Genomic DNA, 14,913 nt, shown 5'->3' with positions numbered 1-14,913 from the left:
AAAAAAAAAAAAAACTTACTGGAGATTGGTTTTATATTTAGATTTATATAGCTGGTTATGTGAATATATTTAAATACTGGGGAATTTCCTTCACTGTCTCAGAACCAAGCAAGATTCACCTGTGTTTTGTGTTCATTTGCCTCTTAAAGGCAAGGGTTGAAGATAAATAAGGTAGCAATGTCTACAATTTTGGCCTTAACGATGCCAATCTAATTATAATTCCCTGTATTTAAAATGGTTCCTTTTACTTATTGAAAAGCATTTTAGTATGGTTTATGTGTAATATTAAAGATTATTCAACACTTCTCACATCTTACAAATCTATAAGGTCACATGCTTTTAAAATAGTAGCAAGTTAAACTTCACTCTGAATTCTTTACAATCGAAGTCAAACTAAGTTATAATTTAAGATTGTCTTTAAACAGCCATTCAGAAACAAATCTGTAGAACTGTGTGTTTGTGATTGGGAATGGTGCTTTTGCCAACTTAAAAGGATTAAAGTAGCGGAGATATACACAAATTTTAAAATTATGTGTGATCGCAAGATTAACGATAATTAAAAAGAAAACCACAGATTCAAAAAAAAAAAAGAAAACGAGAAGGGAAAAAGAAAAATGGTTCCGATTCAGAGCAAGAGTGAATAATAATATTGTGAATAACACTTTCTCTGTATATAGTCATTCAGGAAAATACTGCCTTGTCATAGATTAAATGAAGTGACCCAGGGAGATTTTGGGACCCTGAACCCTGTCTTGGTTGAAGCCTGACTCATCCTCTTTACTGGATATTATGAAGTCCTAGATGGGACAGTGATTGCCTGGTGCAAAGCCCATGGCAGACTTCACTTACATTCTTGTTTCTCTCACTCACGGACTTGAGGTTTATCTCTTTGGCCTTCTCATTTGTTCTCCATAGACGTTGATCCCCTTGGGGATGTGAATTCTGCCTTTTCTTTCTAGGTCTCAAGCACAGAGTCCAGTGCTTGATACATAATAAGCGTTTGCTGTATGATTGTTGTTGAAAGCATGGAAATAGCTAACATTTCTAGGGGATTCAACTGTGTATGCAATACTTGATTCACATCATCTCATTTAATCCGTACTGATGTGTTCTTAGGCATTGCCTTTGTTGCTTTGCAGATGTGGAAACTAAGTCTAAGGGAGATTAACCAAATAGTTTGTCTAAAATTACACAAGTAGAAGTAATAGAGCTGGAATTTAAACCTGCAAATGCCTGACCCTGTGCCTGTCATTCAGTCATACAGAGTGTGGATTCTGTCCTTTAGACACTTTGTGCAAAGCTGATTATCCTCAAATTTGGGTCTGTATATATTCTTGAGGACTGGTGAGTTTCCTTGGGTGACTTGTTTTGCATTTGTTTTTATTGGAATGGTATTCTAAGTAGAACAGGTATGAGCATATTCTTGATCATCTGGGTGACCATATTGTGATGGTGTTTACTATGATGTTAGTGCCAACTAGTGTTGCTTCAATGATAGAACATGATTCAGGGAGGAACAGAGGCAAAGTAGATATGAAGATAATAGGTTTATGCCATTGAAGGTTAGTAACATTAAGGGTTTGGAGGAGCTTCAACAGAGAAATTGGGAAAAAATGCCCACAAAGCACAAAGCAATGATGAAGTGAAAATACACGTGTGTGAACATGTGTGGCTTTCCAGCTGGGAACATTCACATGGGGAACAGTGACATAGTTTTTGAGAAACAGTGATACAGTTTTAATAAAACTAATATTATCTATTATGTTGAAGTTATGTGGTAAATTTAGTTTTTTATAGTCTCATGGGTTTGCTTTTCTTTGTAAACTTCTTTGGGTTTTATGGCCATAGTGCACTTCAGACATAAAGAGTTTGCAATTTCGTATTTGTATGTATTTATGTAAGAATAGGTCTGTCAAGATTTGGGAGAGAGCCATAATCTCTTTTTCTCTCTCCCTTTTAAAGGGATCTGTACACCCTTTGAGGTGACAGTTGCCTACATCTGTCTTTGGGCATCACGTGATCCCCAGAGACTGAACTGAAGCTAAATCAGGATAACAGCAGTGTGTGTGCACGCACACATGCACCTGCAAATGCCTATGAGACACAAGTGATAGCAGTGGGAGTTTGAGGGGATGGTTGACTAGCATATCTTGGGGCCAACCTATTTAGCTCTTGATTCAAACAATTCATGAAGCAGCTTGCCTCTCCCATATGATTCTTTATCTGGGTATCTTGTTTGTTCAATCCCTGTAGTACTGAAGAAAGGTGGCTTCTTTGAATGAGCGTATTTCCAGAATGTTATCCTTGATGATTCTCTTTGGCAAGAATTAAAAGGGAATTCCCTTGGCACATTTGATTGCTGAAGCATCTTTATATGCTGGCCTCCAGCCAACAGAGAGCAAACCTGAAATAGATGTATTTCTTGTTCTCCTTGACACCTTATACAACTCCCTGAGGCATTACTTCTCTCTAAAGTCAGTGAGGCATCCACAGGGCTTGAGGATGGTGAACAACAAGGCTAATTCATCATAGTTAATATTTTGCTTTCAAACTGGTAAGTCATCCTCCAAAGTTTATCTACCACATGTTCTCTTTGGAATTCACTGACTCTAATGTCTCAAGCTATCTTGAGAACTTCCTAATGTATTACTTAAGAATTGCTGAAGGCCGGGCGCGGTGGCTCACACCTGTAATCTCAGCATTTTGGGAGGCTGAGGCGGGCAAATCACGAGGTCAGGAGATCGAGACCGTCCTCGCTAACATGCTGAAACCCCATCTCTACTAAAAATACAAAAAATTAGTCGGGCGTGGTGGCAGGCACCTGTAGTCCTAGCTACTCAGGAGGCTGAGGCAGGAGAATGGCACGAACCGAGGAGGCAGAGCTTGCAGTGAGCCAAGATCGCGCCACTGCACTCCAGTCTGGGGGACAGAGTGAGACTCTGTCTTAAAAACCAAAAAAAAATCGCTGAAATTCAAGTATAGTTGTTAATTTTTTTGAAAACTCAGCCAGTTCAGAGTGATAATTTTATAACTTAATTCATTGCCTTTAGAAATTAGAAGGTGGTGGGAAGTTGGAGACAGCATATAATGAAGAGTGCTGTTCTTTCTTTGCAAAATGTCTTGCAAATATGGTTGCCAAGCTATTTATAATGCAGATGTTTTTACTATAACACAATGTGTGTGTTCTTATAAAAACCTAGAGTTCTAAAAAATGATACATTAACATTGGCAAGGCTTGGTCGGGTGTGGTGGCTCACACAGGTAATCTTGGCACTTTGGGAGACTGAGGTGGGACGATTACTTGAGCCCAGGAGTTCGAGACCAGCTTAGGCAACATAGTGAAATCCTGTCTCTACAAAAACTAGGTAAAACTTAGCCAGATGTGGTATACCTGTAGTCCCAGCTCCTGGGAGACTGAGGTGGGAAGATCATTTGAGCCGGGAGGGTTGAGTCTGCAGTGAGCAATGATAGTGCCCCTGCACTCCAGCCTGGATGACAGAGTGAGACCCTGTATCTAATAATAAAAATAGTAATAATAATAATAATAATAATAGCAAGGCTCATGGAAAAAATAGACCACTCAAAAGATAGGCAGGAGTCTCAGCATGCATAAACCGAATTAAAAATTAGTGCCATTGAAAAGACTTGCTGAATTTCTCATAATAGTGCATTATATATTGGAAACTTGACCTTTAATAAAAATGAAGGTAATTTGATGGAAGGATTGAGGCTGCTGAGTTAGAGATAAGACTAAATGGGGAGAAGCATATGATAAGCCTTTCCAAGACAAGACATATGTCTACATTGAGCCAAGAGGAGAAACATGGGCAAATTATATAGAGTACATTCTTCCACAGCTTTCTGTACTAGAATATCTTGTATTTATCTTCTGTGTCTTACTGAAAAATATGAATGTACTGGGAAAAGTCATACATGAAGTGATACAATATCTTCCTTTAAGATGACATCGTTTCTCTGTTTACCAGTTCTATCGTGTTAATTTGTGTTACAGATGCGCATTTTATAGCAAAATTACTGAGTTTATCAGGACATTGGAAAGGTAATTCGCAAGATTAAATTTTGGATATTATATGTGTTCAGAGGAGTGTTGCTTCATTTTGAGAAGTAGAACATGTGTAAATCATGAAGTTGGACTAAGGAAGGCTCAGGCTGTGAGCCAACATCTCTTCTACTTTGTGGAAGCATGGACATCTTTATTTATGGTGCTCCATGGGGATACATTTTTACAGCTGCAAGAAAGGCTCACAAGTACAGATGACCTTCAGTGACAATGGTATGTGTCAAAGATTCTCCATCCAGTCTGGTATGGTAACAATAGCATGGTTGGTTTCCTTACCCTAGTAAAGCATAGTCTTCAGCCATAGTATGCGAAGAAGGGAGGAACTCGGGTAAGGATACCGAGAAGACCAGATTCTCAAGTCAAATAGAACTGCAATCAGGTCTCAACACTGCCATTTAGTAGCTTTGTGTGACTCTGACCCAGTTATTTAGAATCATTTCTTTCTCTTCATATCTGTAAAAGATGTACCTCAATAAGGTAGTTAAGAATAAGGCAAGGCTTGTAGTGCATGCCTAATGATAATGATGTTACCTATTTTTTTTTTTTTTTCAGAAAGTGGCTATGTAAAGAACATATATAGGTCTGTCAGCTCTTTTTGCTCCATCTAGACAAGTACCTACTTGATAATGTCTTTGTCATAGTTCATATAATCACATGAGCCTTTTCTGGCCAGGATTCAAGGCTCATCTCTCAGGCCCCAGGGGGTTTGGGGAGTTGTGCTCAGATTACTTCAGACTGTTGAAAGGGTCTTTGAGTAGGAAGCACTGGCAGCCTTGAAGACCTGAAGTCTCAGTGTACCCACTAGAGGAAGGCCAGGTATAGGAAGCACATCCCCCTGCCCACGGTGATGGGAAAAGTCCAGGCAGAGGGGTGGTCAGATAGAGATACAGGAAAAGAAATACACATAGGACTGCAATTCTGGATTCAAGTTCTAGATCCTCCATTTCTTAGCTAAGTGACATTGTTTTCTTTTCATCTGCAAGAGGTGGAAAGTAGACCATACAGAGTGTGGATAAATAGAAGCTAAAAAGATGTTTGTTTCTGCCCATCATTTCCATCAAGTTTCTTTCTTTTAGGCTAGCAAACCTCTAGACCTTCTATTCATCCAGACTGAAAGACAACTGAAGAGGTAAAAATATTCTTAGGCTGTGATTGAGTGTTATTTAACGGCCCATCCCTTCCCTACCTATTCCCCATGGAGAAACTCTGTCTTAGTGGTTTGGATGTCTGTCCCCTCTGAATCTCATGTCAAAATGTTGGAGGTGGGCCTGGTGGGAGGGGATTGGATCATGCGGGCAGATCCCTCATGAATGGTTTAGCACTGTCTTCTTGGTGATGAATGAGTTCTCAGTTCATGTGAGATCTGGCGGGACCTCCCCTTTCTCACTCTCTTGCTTCCCTTCTTGCCATGTGTGACTTGCCTGTTCCCTTTTGCTTTCTGCCATGATTGGAAGCATCCTGTGGCCCTCACCAGAAGCAGATGCCAGCACTGTGCTTCCTGTAGAGCCTGCAGAACCATGATAATTATAATTTCTTTATAAATTATCCAGTCTTAGATGTACCTTTATAGTGACACATAAATGAACCATTACAGCAGTTATCTCTTCTGCAGAGCAAGGTCACAGGACATATTCTGTTCCTGCAGAAAGACTGGGGTCTTCTCAGCCCTGGTTACCATTTGGCACATGTCAGCATCTGCCTACCAACTTGGGAAACCTCACTGCACTTCCTTCTCACCATCTTTTAGAACCAGAGCTTTCCAATGTCAAAGCAACAATTATAACTCCCCCTGTAAAGAGGGGTGTAGCTATTCCCTGCCGGTGACCTCAGGTGTTGGAGTGTTTGCTGACCAGGAGTGAACAGTCATGATTCTCTTGCAGCTGTGTTGCAGATGGGAAAAAGTGTAACAGAAACACACATCTTTCCTGGTCAGAGCTGATGTAGGCAGCCCAAGGACCTCCTCTGAGATAGGAAAAGATATCCTATCTTGCCCCTTGCCCTGCTGAACATATTGTGCAAGTAGGTAGACCTTCAATTCACCTACTAGGAAGAGGGTACATGGTAAAATCGAAGATCAAATAGGAGGAAAGGGAAATTGTTAAAATAACTCGCTTCATAGCAATTTAAAGTTTGTAATGTGATTTCACATTTACATTTTTATGCTCCCTATAAGGATATATGTTGCATTAGAAAATTGAAAACAAAAAGTGACTATTAAATTTTGAAGCGAGAATACATATTTCTTGGATCCTTTGATTCTATTGAAAACAAAATGTGACTATGAAATTTTGAAGTGAGAATATGTACTTCTTGAATCCTTCAATTCTATCTAAAATGTATTTAAGTCTTAGCTTTTCTGGGATTCCCCTCTGTGCTGGACATTACACTAGAGTCTCTGAGATATAGGATAAAGTACTCTTTAATTCCAAAAGCTAGTTTATCAATTGGTTGCTTTCTGAACGGTCACAAGATGAATTTGATTTGTTCCTTTACTTTTTCCTCCAATATCCGGCAACTGGGTAAAAATAAATACTAGCCTACGTTGACACTGGTAAGGAAACTGACACCAGATTCACCAGCCAGTCATATTTTGTACCTTTGGATCACACCCAAGATCAGAGGGAAGAGTGAAAGGGCAGATTATAGCAGTTGCAACAACGTGTAACAAAAATATTGTGCCATTGAAATGTTAATGTAGGTGAGCATCACCTTGTAAAATTCACAATGTGAGAAAGCAAGCCTAATCACTTGAATCACAAAGACTGATTTTTATGGGAGACCTCTCATTTTATTCTTTAGGTATTTCATTTTCATTCTGTGTTTTCTTCGGAATTAATAGAGCCTCTTAAAAACTGCCGTCTATAAATTTTCTCTCCTACATATGTCTCGAAACAGTTTCATTTCTTCATTTAAAACATTACAGCCATTTCAAAATGCCCTATTTTGTATTTAATTTCGCCATCTCATATAAAATACATGTTCTTCACATAATTATGTAAAAATGGGTTTGCAAATGCCCTAGGGATCCATATGATGGGCACATTATAGGATTCTAAGTAATAATAATCTCCTGTTTACATGAGACCTGATTTTCATGCCAGTTTTTTACACTTTAATATATCCAGAACACAGCTTTGCTCAAATATGCTAGTTTTTTTCTGGTCCAGGAAATGCATTTGAAATATCACAGATTAGCTTGCCTGGCAGAATGCACAGCTACATCTGATATTTTAGAGGTGAACATAACGGAGCCAGAGATGGGAACAATTGTTGTCATGTTTGCTATGAGCACAGCTAAACAACACCCAGCAGGGTTACTGGAAGACCTAGGGCATAGGCAGGAGAAGAGGAAGCAGGAAAAGAAAAAAAAAAAAGTAGGTGATTTGGCAAGAGAAAGAAAGGATATTATATAAATATTATACAAATAAGAGCTTGAACACACCAACTAATAAAAATAAAGCACAATGTAGAGCAGTGATTTTTTCAAAGTGTGCTCCCTGGGCCAGCACCATTAACATGCCTGGCATAGAAATGCAAATACCTCCACCCTGCTGAATCAAACAATAGTGGTGGGACACCCTGAAATCCGGTCAACACTTCTAGATGGTCTCAGGAGGGTTTCTCTGTGTGTCACCAAGCCCAGTTGCAGGATTGGGAGAATTGGAGACCTGAAGGACAAGAAGAATAGGGCAAGCTAGTAGTGACCTATAGGAATACTTCTTCCCTCTGGATAAAATGCTTTGAAAGTACCTTTTCAATGACTTTTATGATGACGAGGCGGGGAGAGAAGCTTATCCAACAGAGGGCTTTATGTGCACGCACTTACCACTCAAGAAAGGATGGTCGCATTTCCAACCAGGCTCCAAGTCATGGTGTTGCAAGTAGGCAAGACCTCTAGGAGGGAAGGCAGAAAGGAGGCTCCTTGTAGAAGACACATCCAGTGCAGAGGAGGAAAATCACGGTACTCTGAAGAACTGGATGTGAGTCAGTGCATCCAGAACACAGAGAGAGGAGGAAGCCATGGCCAGAGAACAGGCCACGTGTGCAGTGCTGACAAGTTAGGCTGTGTCCTAGGGCATCGGACACTCCAGAGGAAGAGTGTTGTAATTCTGAGAGTGATGTACTTACGATCTGTGACAATTACATGACTAGTTAAATGCTTGCTGAGAAGTGTCATAAGATCGGCCTTCCTAGTGACAAAGTTTTGGGTCCGATGATACATAAGATCAATAATGTCCTACATCCCTCTACTAGGCATCCATTGTGGAGCTCTGGGGCCTGTCTCGGGCACACTCACTCTAGAACACTTGTCCAAAAGATGTGTCTGTAGATACTTGAGAGAATAAAAATTATGTAGTCAATAGGAAACCAATGCCAATGACCCCCCAAAGGGGCACAAGATGCGAGAGGAGAGATGCTGCTCCTTTGGTCATTTAATCCCCACATTTTTGGACACAAATATATTCAGGATAAAGAATTTATTGATTAGCCTTACAGGTAACACCAGGAGGGATTTGACTCACCTTTGTTTTCTTGTGGAGAACAGTTTCTGCAAGTTTGGATTATAGGAAACATAATGCACCCTTGCTCTATGCAGTGCATTGCAAATTGCCCTGTATTCGAGTGATTATCACACTCTTTTACTATCTGTTCAGCTAGACACAAATAGCTAAAATAGCTTTCTCCATAACTTTTCTTTTTTTGAAAGTAACATCTGCAGCTAGGTGTGGTGGCTCATGCTATAATCCTCCCACTTTGGAAGGCTAAGATGGAAGGGATCCTTTGAGCCAAGAGTTCGAGGCCAGTCTGGGTAACATAGTGAGACCCTGTCTCTTTTTTTTTTCAAAGTAACATTTGTTTTTTTCAGTGGTTTAAATTTAGACAATTAATGATTAGTGAGATGTAATCTAACAAATACTTTCTTTTTATTTAATTGAAGGAGCTTACCCCCAACTTTTATACCCCCCCACCCAATGAAATACACATTATCTGAGATTTTAAACTTGTTTTTGACCCTCTCAAGAATTCTTTTCTAGGGTTTCCTTTACTAAAATGTATTGTACTCTCTGCTAATGACACTCCCCCATCCCCCACTACCTGCACTCCAGCGCTAACTGCTTACCATGACTTAACCCTTTGTCTAGTTCGAATGGCCTCTCCTTCAAGTCCTAGAAGGAAAAGACCACATGGGCTTTACTCACCCTCAGTCTCTATCTAGCTCTGTGCCTGGCACAGCAGGTGCTCAGTAAACATTCATTAAACCAATTAATTGCTACTGAAGACTGCTGCTGCTTTGTGTACCTGCTTTTCAAATCTCTGCCTCTCCCATTATCTCCTCTCACCCTCTTTTTTTTCTCCCTTTCCCTGATAGATTCATTACAAAAACATTAAACCCAATTCTCAGTTTCTCTAAATTGTCTATGTAACTCATTGAATTTAAGGTTGTTACCTTTTAAGGTAACAACCCCCAACAGTAAAACTGGTGAGTTTTTTTTTTTTTTTTTTTGGGTGTGGGGTGTGGGGAGGGTTGGTGTTTTTTTTTTTTTTCTTTTGCATCAGAAGCTGCATAATGTCAGGGCATAACACAGCTCGCAAAGCATGCTAAGTATGAAAGAATATTTATATAGTATAGCCTATTGAAACTACTCGTGGCCAAAAACGCTTTGCTTGTTTAGTATTAAATGAACTCCATTTAGCTGTTACATCTTCTAGGGAAAGCTAATAGTGAGCTGGAGCTGGGGTTTGGGGGCATATAATGCATGTAGATAAAAGAGTTCATGGGCAGGGTTTCATGAAATTTGAATGTGAAGTGGTATTATGCATCTCTTTCATTTAAATAACCAAAAATGAGTAATTCACTCCCTAGAACATTTGATAAAAATCCTTGGAAGTTTGCCAGCAGGCACGGTGGGAGGAAGAAATGCATATTCAAAAGGAGATCAGAAAAAAAAAAAGAAATGAAAATTAGGAAGCGAAAACCTGAAAAAGCAATCTATACCTGATTTATTTTCTAAAATAAATGGAAACATCTTGGTTAGAATTGCTTTAAAGAACCAGGGCCTCACTTAGTACCCCTGAGCGATACAGTCTTCTGGAAACATGAGTGCATTTAAGAAAGGACTGAGAGCACTTTCTTGCATTGTGTTCACCTCAGGCGACAGATCCCATGAACTCAAAGCTTGGCTCTGGAGTGTCAAAACACCTACCTGCAATGGTTATCGTTGCCATAGAGATAACTGGATGATAGATAGCTAGATGATAGATAGACACTGAATAGATAGTAGATAAATGATCTCATATGTCAGAAGAGGCCTTTGTGCCTAGGAAATTACAGATTTTTTTTCAAAAACAATTCTTCTGTCAAATCAAAAATAGAACTCTCTTTATTCCTACCTCATATACATTCCCCTACTCTTCCAAAGCATTTTCTTATCACATTTATGATGTGCCGTGCCCATTCAACTCCTACTTGACTTCTTGTCCAGGAGGTTAACTTTCTTCAAAGGCTTGGATGTGACCAGTGCTAGAGGGAAAAGGGTAGACAGGGGACCACTAGGGTTTCTTTATTTTATAATAAATTGAGCTTTGTTTGTTCTTATTTTCTTTTCTGAGTACTCAGATGAGTTTTGTCTCTTTGTCCTTTTCCTTACTTTTTACTTCTTTCTCTCTTTCTCCTTATTTTCCTGTTTCTCCCTATTCTTTTTCCCGTATGTGTCTGACTTTCCTGCCTCATTGTTTTCTGTTCCTGCTCTTTTTATAGGTACCTCTGGGAATTATAGAAATTCTAACACTCCTGCCAGATTGTGAGGCCACTCAATTCTTGAAACAACAATAGACAATTTCAGCCATACATATACATGTTTTATAAAATGATGGTGAGGTAGGACCTTGAAAAGTCCTCCTCAAAATTCATCATGTGTCTGCTGGTATGGATAATAGGAAAGGACTTTGTAGAATTAGTGAGTAAGAATTGGGGCTGAATTCTATTATTTCCTCTGCAGTGCAACTTGACAGCTTGAAAAAATCAGACTTAAGCAGCAGGTGAGTCCTACATGTGAAACTACAACAAAATCAGAAGTCAAGATGTGGTCCCTGAGTCATCTTTAGAAAAAGTGTAGAATAAATTTAATCCCCTCATTTTACAGATTTAAAAATTGGGGTGCAGAGAACTTGTGATTTACTCAAAGTTTTATAAATGGCAATTCCATCCATCTAGAACCCAGGGATATTGACTTGTAATCAAGTGACTAAGTCCACATTACGGAAAGGTGTGAGAGACAATAGATAGGGAGAGAAGGGGATGGAGTCATCATTGCTAATGGATTTAATAGTAGAATTCGGGGGTCTTTCCCCAAGCTGAAGGAAAGTGGAGAAAGGAAGCAGTTCTAAGATAAGAATGAGATGGAAGAATTCCCTTGACTCCCTCATAGGACCTGCAACAAGGGTGTAGCTCCTTTACCTGGCTGTCAGGAGCTCAAACCCCTTACAGGAGTGGGGAGCATGCAGGTGAGTGGTTGCAGGAGCCAGGGGAGTGTTTTGGGGCTCTGGTCTCATGACAGTGTCTAGGGGTATATTACAGATAATGCTCTTTTAGCAGTTGCTGTCCATGGACTGCTAAGTGTTACCCAGATCAGTGGAGAGTCAGGGTGACAGCCTTTTACATCCTGCCCTCTTGGTACCCAGGTTATTTTTTGGCAGTCAGGACAAATCGGGTAGCATGAACGGTTTGGATGGTGATGAATGCGGAGGATTTTATTCAGTGGAGAATTTTATGAAGCAGCGGAAGTGGCTCTCAGCAGAAGGGGAGCTGGAAAGGGAATGGTGTAAGAAGGAAGGGTAAGCTCAACTGTCTCTAGCCAGGCTCCTCTCTGAAGTCATGCCATCTGAAGTTAAGCTGCATCTATCTGTAGTCTCCAGCACTCAGTTGCTTCTCCTTTCGACATTCAGCCACTTGTCTCTTTGACAGCTGAGGTCTGGGGTTTATATAAACACAGGATAGGGGTGGGGCAGGCCAAAAAAGGCAACATTTGGGTGGGAAAACAGGGATAACTGTTCTCATTTAGGGCTGTGGTTTCCAGGCTTGAGGGTGGGGCCTTTGCCAGGGAACCACCTTCTCCTATCCAGTATTTCCCTGCCTCCTGTCCGTATCGACAGCATAGGGGCCAAGAGAAAGCTTCCCCTTTGTCCTCGGAGGCTTTGCTGAAAAGCACATGACAAAAGGCAGATTAACAGGAGAAAAGGCATATAAAATTTTATTTCTATGTGGAATCCTAGGGAAAATAATTACCCTAATGTGCAAAGCTTATATGCCCTTTTTCATAGGGGGTGGAAGGAAGCTGGGGATGTTAACAATTTTTTGGGGGAGCAACGTATCAGGGAGAATAAATGTACCTGGAGGTGGGAGGCAGACCTTAGGAAAGGCAAGGAGTGGAGCTGCACAGGAATAAAGGTGGTCTTATTATGTAGATCAAGTTCCCTAGCTGATCTCTTAGTGCTGCCCTCGGTAAAATGTCTCTCTGGGTATAGGGATGACATCCAGTCTCCTCTTGAGGTTGATCTGGAATCCTTCTTGGTTATTTGATGAAATTCCTAGGGAGGGAGTCTTAAAACAATTGCACTCAGGCTGTCTTAGTCAGATTAGGAAATTCAGAGAGTCCCTGATCTCTGAATGGAGGGCTTGGGGTGGAGAGCAGGGTTAGAAAGAGAGAAACCTTGGTTCTGAGGCTCATTTCTGAGCCTTTCCATTTTCCAAGTACTAAGACTACTGAAGTGCTACGTTTTGGGTAATCATTTTCTGTACTTCAACAAGAGAGATATTGAAGTTCACTCTGAGGAGGACGAGAGAAGGGGACAATGAAGATAATAATTAGAAACATTTTTGGGAGGCCGAGACGGGCGGATCACGAGGTCAGGAGATCGAGACCATTCTGGCTAACATGGTGAAACCCCGTCTCTACTAAAAAAATACAAAAAAAAAAAAAAAACCAAAAAAACTGGCCGGGCGAGGCGGCAGGTGCCTGTAGTCCCAGCTACTTGGGAGGCTGAGGCAGGAGAATGGCGTAAACCCGGGAGGCGGAGCTTGCAGTGAGCTGAGATCCGGCCACTGCACTCCAGCCCCGGCGACAGAGCGAGACTCCGTCTCAAAAAAAAAAAAAAAAAAAAAAAAGATTTCCAGGTCTCAGTTTTCTCCTTTGTAAAATGTGGATAATATCTTCATCACAAGTTAGATGTCACGAATGAGAATGTTATTTAGAGAGCTTAATATATACCATGTACTAAACAAATAGTAACTAATGCTGTTTTGGTTTGTGACTGAACTCTTTGTAACCACCCTCACATGAACAATGCTCACCTATCAGTGGTCTGGAGTTGCTGGGGCTGGATTTTTACACTTTAAAGGTTAGTGAAGTACAAACAAATTCTGCCTGGCTCTGAAACCAGGATCTGAAACCTGACCTCAAGCTGTGTGTCTCTTGTCGTTATAATCCCAGACACAATTTGTGGCTTGAAACTACTCTGGGAAGGTAATATATAGACATGTTAACTATTTGCCAAAATGACTAAACAGGGCCACATGTATGAAATTACCTTTAACTTTGTCTCAAGTCTAATGAAGACGGTACATTGGATCTTCTTCACATTGTAGTGTCTGATCATGTTCACAGGTCATACAAAGGCTTAGGAAGTGAACTTAAGTCAACTTCCCCAGGAAACAGACTGTCCGCTAGATATTTGTACACAGGAAGGTTATTGGAAAGTTCCCTTGGGTTCTATGCCTGTAAGGGAATGAGGAAAGCTGGACCAGAGAGAAGGAGGAATTCAATACAGTTGCAACAGCCAGTACAGTTATCGGCCAATCCCTCTGAGTTATGGAGTCGAGATGCTATTTTGAATGGTTGAGAACTGAAGCAAAGGGATGAATCTCTGTATTTCATACCAATCAGCTATTACATGCTGGCTGCCCCTGGAGAGAAGGAGTAATATTGAACAAGGTGACCGTCTTCTGCTGAGGGAAATTGCCAGAGAGGGTCTTCACCAAGAGCTGTGAGCAGACAGCATTCCAGCAGGGCTAATGAGTGCCTCACTTCTGAAGTGGAATCTGGACAAAGCAGCAAGAATCCAACGCAGAAGCCCTCGTTGTTTCCAAATATATTACAGCGGCCTAGAGAGTACTGCTTTGCTGTTCTCGGGATACCGCGAGACCTACAATGACCGCCAAAGTAGTGTTTTGTCCTTCCCTAAGAAATGTAAAACCAGACCTTCAAGTTTTAACAAAAATCATTATTTTATAAATATTATTGAGGGGTCTTACTTGGAACCCTAGCTGACCACAGCCCGTAAGAGTTGTCAGTCTGTGGAAGTGGAAAGACGTCAAATGTTCTCCCAGTTTGCTTTACTGTTCTTTTGGGAGAGTGACCAAGAGTAAAGATCCAGGGTACACAATCAGAATTGTGAAGAAGAAGAAAAGATGGTTCTCAGGAAAGCTATGATTATTTACAGAATTTGAAAAATCAACATTGTTATCCAGATGCTTTGAGCCTTAAAACTATAATAGTCTATCATTTTGAGTATTTGGAGGTTTCAAGCAAAGTTCTTTGTCAATTACTAGCATTTTCAGGTAACTTACTCAAATTTGGCCTCATCTGCATCCAACCAGCTCTCAGAAAGGGACAGTCAGAGTGTAAAAAGTGGCTGCCTATGATGCAGGCAGAGTTAGATCCCCTTAGAAAAGAGTGGGTAGGCAGGGCAAAAAGTGATCATATCTCCAGTATAATCACAGCAGTGCTCACTCCCATAGTACAGTATTTATACCACACAGATAAAACAAGTGT

At 40.6% G+C, this 14,913-nt stretch overlaps 1 long non-coding RNA gene across 1 annotated transcript in view; it reads left to right on the top strand.

The window, feature by feature from the left end:
- Positions 1–14,913, top strand: part of LOC105521897 — a 505,254-nt gene that overhangs the window by 270,010 nt on the left and 220,331 nt on the right. The window lies entirely within an intron of this gene.

This window comes from Colobus angolensis, unplaced genomic scaffold, assembly GCF_000951035.1.
Source record: "Colobus angolensis palliatus isolate OR3802 unplaced genomic scaffold, Cang.pa_1.0 Scaffold411, whole genome shotgun sequence".
NCBI classification, from domain to species: Eukaryota; Metazoa; Chordata; class Mammalia; order Primates; family Cercopithecidae; genus Colobus; species Colobus angolensis.
The sequence above is the reverse complement of the archived record's forward strand: the minus strand, read 5'-3'. Positions and strand labels throughout refer to the sequence as shown.